Source organism: Eschrichtius robustus, chromosome 2 (assembly GCF_028021215.1).
Source record: "Eschrichtius robustus isolate mEscRob2 chromosome 2, mEscRob2.pri, whole genome shotgun sequence".
In the NCBI taxonomy this organism is placed as follows: domain Eukaryota; kingdom Metazoa; phylum Chordata; class Mammalia; order Artiodactyla; family Eschrichtiidae; genus Eschrichtius; species Eschrichtius robustus.
In genome coordinates, this window is record NC_090825.1 from 146,613,897 (window position 1) to 146,623,931 (window position 10,035).

The following is a 10,035-nucleotide window of genomic DNA, read 5'->3' on the forward strand; positions in this document are numbered from 1 at the left end:
AGTACATGGAAGTAGATAAACATTATTTGGCAAACACTTTGGTAATAACTTTTTAGGTAAAATTCATGAACGGAAGCTAGAATGAGTGGGTAAAATTAGAGAAACGGTATGTTTACTTAGTCTCAAAGATCTCCCCACAGGATATTTATTTAATTACAAAGGAAAAAAGAGTAACTTTAGTGGAAGAACCTGGCAAACATCCCTCTAATCAAGTGATCAAAGTGAACATCATCAGAAATGGGAAAAACATCACGTGGCTCCTGATATGATGCACTGAGAAGGACACAGCATTGCTTCTGTGATATTCTTAACAAGAATGCATAACTTAAATTTAATCATGAGGAAATCTCAGCCCAACTCCAGACAAAGAATATTCTACAAGATATCTGGTCTGAGGAACTGTTTCATATTGAAGGAGAATGAGGAGATATGACATCTAAATGTGCGGTGTGATTCTGCATTGAACCCTGGACCAGAAAAGGGATATTAGTAGGACAATTGGTGAAATTTGTATAAGGCCTATAGATTAGATAATAGTATTGTACCACTGCTAATCTCCTGGCTTTGACAATTATATTGCAGTTATGTAAGATGTTAACATTTGAGGAAGCGAGATGAAAGGTATGCAAAAATTCTTTGTACTAGTTTTGCCATGTATTTGAATCTGGAAAAAAAATCAGTCTTTGTAGTCTGGGGTTGCCTCACCACAGCAGGCAAAGTCCTCTTGGAAAAGTCCTTTTAAGACTTCTCTATGCCCATCGAGAGATGAATGGATAAAGAAGATGTGGTACATATATACAATGGAATATTACTCAGCCATAAAAAGGAACGAAATTGGGTCATTTGTAGAGACGTGGATGGATCTAGAGACTGTCATACAGAGTGAAGTAAGTCAGAAAGAGAAAAACAAATATCGTATATTAACACATATATGTGGAACCTAGAAAAATGGTACAGGTGAACCAGTTTGCAAGGCAGAAATAGAGACACAGATGTAGAGAACAAACGTATGGACACCAAGGGGGGAAAGCAGCGGGGGGTGGGGGTGGGGGTGGGATGAATTGGGAGATTGGGATTGACATGTATATACTGATATGTATAAAATGGATGACTAATAAGAAAATAAATAAAGAAAAAAAAAGAAAAAAAAAAGACTTCTCTAGTTTGGCTACTTCTGGATGTGCCAACTTCTAGAAGTGTAAGCCAAGCCCACCACAAGTCTCTTTGCTTTGCCATCATAGGCAGCTCAAGCCAGGTTCTAGCCGTCATACTTTTCCAGGCAAGAGTCAGGCAGCAGTCTCTGGAGTCACCTAAAGTCTGGGGGACATAGGTCAAGTTTTTCAGAACTCTCCACCACACTTTGCTCCGATCCATGGGGCTAGTGGAACTTCCTGACTTGGCTTGAGGTAAAGGCAGAGAATAACCCTCACTCTAGGCCAACAGCTCCTTTCAAAGAAATCCTCTCTCTCCTCTCCTCGAGGACTTTCTTGGTTGCTTTTCTCTAGTCTGGAGATGTCTGATGGGCTATAGTCCATAGGACTGGTGTAGCTACCTCCTAGTAAGTTTGACATGGACAATAATACACTTTGTCATCTGACTGGAGGCTGAACCCAAAGCCTGAGAAAATGATTAAAATCCCATTTAACATCTTGTAACACCTGCAACTAAAAACATTCTCAAACATTTTCAAATGAAAAAGAAATGGTGACATTCCCTACCAAACCTTTCTTTTGTTTTGTTTGAAGAGACTCAATGGCACCCTTGTAAGGGATTAGTGCAAATACTCCTGAAAGTAAATGGAGCTGCTGAGCTGCCTACCAGCTGCCTCTTGATTAGAAACACTAGACAGTGAATTTCAGCAAGGTAGACATGAAACAGCATCTTACTTAAGAAAGCATATTTGCAATCAAATAATTTACCTAAAAGAAGAGGTTCTATGTAAGATATTAAATATCACTGTATCATTGTACTACTTAATATAGTTCTGTATCATTTAGGAATGTGTTAAGCTTAGTGAAAGTGGCCAAGAAGCAGATGGGGTTTTCTTCTTTCTCATATAATAAGTTCAGAGGAGGCATTGCTTATATTGGTTCAGTGGCTCCACAACACTATGGAGAACCAGTTCTTTCTATTTTTAACTCTGTCATCTTTAGCATATTAGCTTTCATCCTTATCATTTTTGTCTTATGGACATAAAATATCTACTCCAACTCCAGAAATCTTATTCCAGGTAGGAAAAAAAGAGATAGGGTGAGGGGATTTTGAACGTCTCTCTCCTCATCGGATTCCTAATTACTTGTCTTACCCAGAATATATCACATAGCTACCACTAACCATGAGGGATGCTGGGATTTAGAGTATTAGCTTTCCATTCTGTAGAGGAGAAGGGCAAGGGGGTCAGGACTGGGTGCTGAGTAAGTAAAATTACAGTGTCTGACATGGGTGCTTTGCATATACTTGTCATTCAATAAAATTATGTACATAGAACAAATGTGTAAAGAATTATCCATATTATAATGGCCAGTGAAAAGTGGCTTTTAAAATAATAACAATACAATAAACAGGTGTTTTCGTTCTGCTGAAAAATTTTAGTGGAAACTGCAGCTTCAAACCTTAGGTTAAAAAGCAACAGACTGTATGAAATGGGAGAAAATATTTGCAAATCATATATCTTATAAGGGGTTAATATCCAAAATACATAAAGAACTCATACGACTCAACAGCAAAACAAAAACACAAACCCAAACAATCCGATTAAAAAATGGGCAGAGGGGCTTCCCTGGTGGCGCAGTGGTTAAGAGTCTGCCTGCCAATGCAGGGGACACGGGTTCGAGCCCTGGTCTGGGAAGATCCCACATGCCGCGGAGCAACTGGGCCCGTGAGCCACAACTACTGAGCCTGCGCGTCTGGACCCTGTGCTCCGCAACAAGAGAGGCCGCGATAGTGAGAGGCCCGCGCACCGCGATGAAGAGTGGCCCCCGCTCACCGCAACTAGAGAAAGCCCTCACACAGAAACGAAGACCCAACACAGCCAAAATAAATAAATAAATTTATAAAAAAAAAAAAAAATGGGCAGAGGATCTGAATAGATATTTTTCCAAAGAACACAGACAGATGGCCAACAGACACGTGAAAAGATGCTCAACATCACGAATCATCAGGGGAATGGAAATCAAAACCACAATGAGATATCACTTCACACCTGTTAGAATGGCTAACATCAAAAAGACAAGAAATAACAAGTTTAGGAGAGGTTATGGAGAAAAGGGAACACTTGTGCACTATTGGTGGGGATGTAAATTGCTATAGCTATTTATGGAGGTTCCTCAAAAAATTAAAAATAGAACTACCATATGATTCAGCAATTCTACTTCTGGGTATTTATCTGAAGAAAATGAAAACACTAAGTCAAAAAGATATCTGCACCCCCATGTTCATTGCAGGATTACTTACAATAGCCAAGACACGGAAGCAACGTAAGTATCTATCAACAGATAAATGCGTAAAGAAAATGTGATACATATATCACAGGTGGAGCAGTTGCAGGCCTGGACTTTGCCCCATGCCAAACTGGTGAGCCAGCAAATAAGCCACCATGAGCATGAGCCACAAAAGTACTGGTCCCAATCTTCTAGGCGTAAAAGCCAAAATGCCTGCTTCTTCTCTTCTGCCTACCAAATTTCATGTGAAAATATCTCTTGTCAACCACCCTAACCAAAATAAACGCTGAGGAAAGTTCAGCCTAGCCAAGTTGACCCATTATAATGCTACCCAAACCTAGTAAAAACACAAAGTGATGCATGCACGAGGCTGTTCATCGCTGTACTGATTGTAATAGCACAAGACTGGAAACAGCCCAGATGTCCATTAATAGGGAACTAGATAAATAAACTAGGGTACATCTACACTGTGCAGCTGTAAAATCGGATGTGAAAAAAAAGTTTTTATATGCTGCCATGGAGTGATGTCCAAGATATATTGCTAAGTGAGGGAAAAAGAAAAAGGAAGATGCAAAACAATGAGGATAGTATATTATCTTTCATCTAAGGGAGTATTTCCTAGCTCTGTTCATTAAAAAGTCCTAGAAAAACAACTAACTAAATAGCAATGAGCACCTTTCACAACCAGAATGCTGTATCTAACACTTCCCACTAAAGGATTCAGTGGGTCCTTAAAGATATGGCTGAATCTATCTCCAGGACAGGAAATGTATAATGTTAGCCTGGAATATTCTATTGAGGCAGAAGATAGATGGGCCCAGGTCAAACAGCTGAAGTTCATAGTTCGTCCCCTGTGGCCAGAAACTCCATAATAGCAGAAACTCCATAAAAGCAGGATGATGGAGGAGGCTGGGCTCTGCCCAGGTAAGAGATAAAAGACCACATATTCCTCATTCTCGAAGTCAAGGAGACCTTCCCGATTACACATGCTCAGAAAGGCTCCTTGGAGGTCAAAATGGAGGGGGCGCCACCCCATAGTAAGTGATGTCAACTACCCATAGGCCTCTTTGCTAGAATCCATCTTAGCTAAGAGATGCGCACACACACACAGGGGAGGACCTTGAGATATACTAAATACGGACTCAGAACCAGGCAAAGCAAGATGACTGGTCAAAGGAAACCTGGAAGAAATACCCCATAAATGTAATTCAAACTACCATGAGGGCGCAACTCTCTCTCTGAGCCCACCCGTGTGTCTATCCACACGTACTGTACTCTTTTTCCTCCTAATAAACGCTTTACTTGCTTCACTACTTTCCGTCTCTACGTGGAAATTCATTTCTACACAGCTGACGGGCCAGGGCCTTGTCACTGGTCACTGGTCCCTGGTTGGTGGCTAGGATTCAGCGCTCTCACTGCCACTGCCCGACCTCAATCTCTGGCCGGAAATCGAAATCCTGCTTCAAGCCACTGCAGGCCGAGGCCACCCAAGATCACTATCATAGCAGAAAGTAAGAAAGCTATCAAAGACTACTGGAGTCATTTCACAAAGAATCAAAGCCAACTTGAAGGGACTCTCGCTGCCCAAACTGGGCCATTATGAGCATCCCTTCCCCCACAAAAAGGGAAGAAAGATTGAAACACTGGTTATATTTAAATTCATGTGCACATAAAGATACTAAAAAAAGAAAAAATACAGGGTACCACCTACTATTCTGAAAACAAGTAAATAAAAGGAGAGATGCAATCATTTATGAACTATTTTTCTAGTTTTCAGGGTAACCAAATAGTTGACAAGGGAAAAGTCTCCTTTACAGAAGAATTCCAGCCAATAATTGTAGAGGGAATGATAAAATTAGAAGGAAGGAAGCAGCTTAGAAAAATGGAAGGAAGCAATGGTCAGTTAAAACTCTTAGGTGAATGGAAGACTTTATAAAGGAAGAATCCAGCTGATAATACCTGAACTTGACATCACAAAAAGAGAGACAACCAGACATTATGTATACCCTGACACAACATGAGGTATTCTAGGCACCTATGTATGAAGTATTCTTGCCCAGAAAGTGAACACGATCTTGGTGAAGCCTCTACATCAGAACTGTCCAACACAAATTTCTGCAATGATGGAAATGTTTTTGGGTGCTATCCAATACTATATCTAATACCATAGCCATTAGCCAATAGCCACTTGGCTATTGAGCACTTAACCTGTGAGACTGAGAAACTGACTTTTAAATTTTAGTTAATTTCAATTACAGTAAGTCCCCTACAAACAAGTTCCCTTCTGAGAGCATGTTTGTAAGTCCAATTTGTTTGTAAGTCCAACAATGTTAGCCTAGGTACCCAACTAACACAATCGGCTATATAGTACTGTACTGTAATAGGTTTATAATACTTTTCACACAAATGATACATAAAAAAAACACAAAACATAAAGAAAGCATTTTTAATCTTACAGTACAGCACCTTGAAAAGAACAGTAGTAGAGTACAACAGCTGGCGCTTCTTAGCTGTACCCGCTACATCACCTCTGCTTTTACACTTGTTTCTGGACATCCTGGGCTTGAAATAAAGATACTGTACTACTGTACTCTATACAGTAAAGTACACAAAAGCACAACCACTTGTAGAGGATGCACACACATGACAATGTACGTGAAACACGTGAACTAACGTGATTGGACATGTGAACGCAGTTCGCATCTTTGAAAGTTTGCAACTTGAAGGTTCATATGTAGGGGACTTACTGAAATTTAAATTTAAGTAGCCACATGTAGTTAGTGGCAACCACACTTGACAGAGCAGCTGTAGGTCTACTAATTTATAGAAAGGATAGGGGATATGTTAAATGATAACACATCTCAGTGTATAACGTGTAGACCTTGTTTGGATCCTTATTCAAACAAATCAAACATAAGAGACAGACATAAGAGACAACAGGGGAAATCTGAACTGGATAATTCATAATATTAGGAATTATTTAAAATTTTTACGTGTATCAATGATATTATGTTTAAGCTTTAAAAAATTGTTCTCTCTCTAAGATTCATACTTCAGTATATAAGATGAAAATGTATATGTCTGGGATTTTCTTTAAAGAATCCATCAGAGGGACTTCTCTGGTGGCACAGTGGTTAAGAATCTGTCTGCCAATGCAGGGGGCATGGGTTTGAGCCCTGGTCCGGGAAGATCCCACATGCCGCGGAGCAACTAAGGCCATGTGCCACAACTACTGTGCCTGCGCTCTAGAGCCCGTGAGCCACAACTACTGAAGCCCTAGAGCCCGTGCTCTGCAACAAGAGAAGCCACCGCAGTGAGAAGCCCGCGCACCGCAACGAAGGGTAGCCCCTGCTCGCCGCAACTAGGGAAAGCCTGCACGCAGCAACGAAGACCCAACGCAGCCAAAAATATAAATAAATAAATAAATTTATTAAAAAAAAAAAAAGAATCCAGCGGAGGTGGAGGGGGAAGGGTGGTGGGAGGGTATACACGAAACAAGATTAGCTATATGTTGATAACTGTTGAAGCTGGGTGATGGGTATATGGTGTTCATCATAATATTCTTTCTATTTCTGTGCATGTTTGAAAATTTCCATCACAGAATGTGTTAACAAATGAAGAGATAAATAAAACCTAGAATTAAAAGAATAGTATATAGTTTTTCCTATGGAATATTATACAACTCCTAAAAAGAATTCAATGGGCCTCTATATATTATACTATGGAAAGAAAGCTAAACCACGTGAGATGAAGAAGGGAAGTTGCATAACAATTGCTATGGTCTGAATGTTTGTATCCCCTACTCCAAATACATGTTGAAATCTTAACCTCCAATAGTAATAATATTAGTAGGTGGGGCCTTTGGGAGGTGATTAGGTCATGAAGGTGGAGCCCTTGTGAATGGGATTAGTGCTTCTATGAGATTCTGCAGAGCTCCCCCTAGCCCTTTTCAACGATGTGAGGATACAGTAAGAGGTTTGCAACCTGGAAGAGAGTCTTCACTTGACCATTCTGGCACTCTGATCTTGACTACCAGCCTCCAGAACTGCGAGAAATAAATTTCTGTTGTGTATAAGCTACCCAGTCTTTTCTGATAGCAGTCTGAATGGACTAAGACAGCAATATAGAAAGTATGATCCTATTTATGTAAACAATAAAAAGATGCATTTATATGTATATATATTTGTAAGTAAATACCTGCCCTTTAATGTACAAGTCCATTTCTTAGAACATATTTACAAAATTATTTTTAGACATCCAAAAGGATGTATGTACAGATACTTAACTGTAGTGGTCTGCTTGGGCTGCCATAACGAAATACCACAGACTTGGTGGCTTAAACAATAGAAATTTCTCACAGTTTTGGAGGCTGCGAAGTCCAAGATGAAAGTGCCAGCGGATTCGACTCCTGGTAAGGGCTTTCTTCTGGTTTGCAGATGGCCTCCTTCTCACTATGTCTTCACACAGAGGAAAGAGAGAAAGCTCTGGTGTCTCTTCCTTTATAAGGGCACTAGCTTATAGATTAAGGCCCATCCTTGTGACCTCATTTAACCTTTATCACCTTTTCCATGTTCTATCTCCAAATAGTCACATTGAAGATTAGGTTTTCAACTATGATTTTGGGGGGAACACAAATATTCAGTCCATAACATTTACGAAAGCATTATTTCTTATAGCAAAATTATGGAGACAATTTTTGTGCCCATCTATGGCGAAATGGATAGTTAAATTATAACATATCCGTATTATGACTAGTTTGGACAAATGTCCAAAATATATTTTTGAGTATAAAAAGCAAGTTGAACAATATATGAATCACACACATTAAAAAAATACCAAAAAACCCCCCTAACTATATAATCCCCGCCCCCGGTTATATATAGTCTGGAAGTATAGTCATTCAACTACTAACAGTGATTAACCTTAAGGAATAGGAATGGGGATATGAAAAGAGGGGCATTTAACTTTTTCACTTGTATAAGCCTAAATACTTCTAATTTATTTAAAAGATAATGGGCATTCATTACATTTGTAAATCTGAAAAATGCAAAAAGTGGTTGTTTTTTAAACCACTTGATTCCATGAGATAATATCTAAGTGCCTGAAATATTAAAACAGCAAATGTATTTATATAACATGAGCTATGCCTCTCAAATGATTCCGGCTCTGTGCAGAGCTGCATTGAATAATCATGGTCCAGAATCCAGAAACGTATTACAAAGTAGTCTCAACTTTTACTTGCATGGGCTCAAAGAACATTAGCCCCTTCTCCACTAACCTGTAGCTCCTCTCTTGAGACTTTCTCATTCTAAACGTCTAAATCTTCCTCAGCCACAGTCCTGTCCTCTTTTTTTTTATCAGCCTTCCTCAGTTCCTTTAAATAGATATCCTTCCAAGACTCTGTTTTTTCTCTAGCAATTGGTCACACTCTGCGTTTTAAAAGATCCAAGAACCAGGCTGGTGAAGACTTTCCTTCAATTGGAGGAAGGGAAAAGGTGAGCAACAGCTTAGTCTATTCACATATTGCAAGCATTGATTTCTCCAAATTTAGAACTGTCATTCTGTTAACTAATAATTGGGTCATGTGTATTATGGTTTATCTCAAGTAGATTGTATTCGGGTAGGGAATTACTGTCACTATTTTTATTCCTTACAGTACTTCTTTAATTTATTGTTTGGTCCATTGATGTAAAAAAGATACCTAGGGGAATCATCGGCACCAGGGCCCCGGGGCTGCGGTTGGGGGAAGGATGGTCCTCAGTTTGTCAAAGTGTAGCTTAAGTTGCTCACTTCCAAACAGTCTAATTAAGGTTTATGCATTTCTTACAAGTCATATGCCTTCTTTACAGGTCAGAACATTCTTAGAAATCCTGAGGATTCAGAACTGCACTGCCTCAGACACTGGACCCTCATATAATCCTCTGAGCTCTTTTAGTTGGATGTTGGTATTGGACTTCGAACTAGAGAACCCTGTCTATAATCACTTCATCTGTTTGGGCACCTTCCTCGCGGCCCGTTTCCTTGTCTGCAAAGCGGGGATAGTCGTGTATGCCTCACAGGACGTTACGTGGGGACATGTTGTGGATATATAGCCCTTTTAAAACCTTCTGTCTGGAGAAATCACCCAGGCTTGGTTCCTGCCCTGCTCATGTGGAAGAGGCCGACTTAGTCCCCTTTTGCCCCCAAATGGCATAATGAGGAAGGATTTCAACTTCGAAGATGTTTGCTCAGAAACGACAGAGCGATAAAAACAGAGTTGAGTAAGTCTGGCCAGCAGCTACATCTTTTCTCTCCAACAGATAATAATGCGTATAGTCCACTGTCTCTGGCACCTCAAGCTTTAACTTTGGGGAAACAATGAATTCTGCGCCCAGGCCTTCAGGCGAGTCAAAAAACCCGAAGTGGTTATGCTTGTTTGGAGGCCTGCGAGGCACGAGGGGACGGAGAAAGGTGAATCGAGTTGCTCTCTGACTCACAACCGGCTCGCCCTCCGTACCTAACACAGCTAAGTGTTGTCTTCGCCATTTTGCAGGGTGGGCTGCGCAGTCTCCTGTCGCAAGGCCCGCGCGCCTGGGCCGGAGAGGACGTGGAAGGC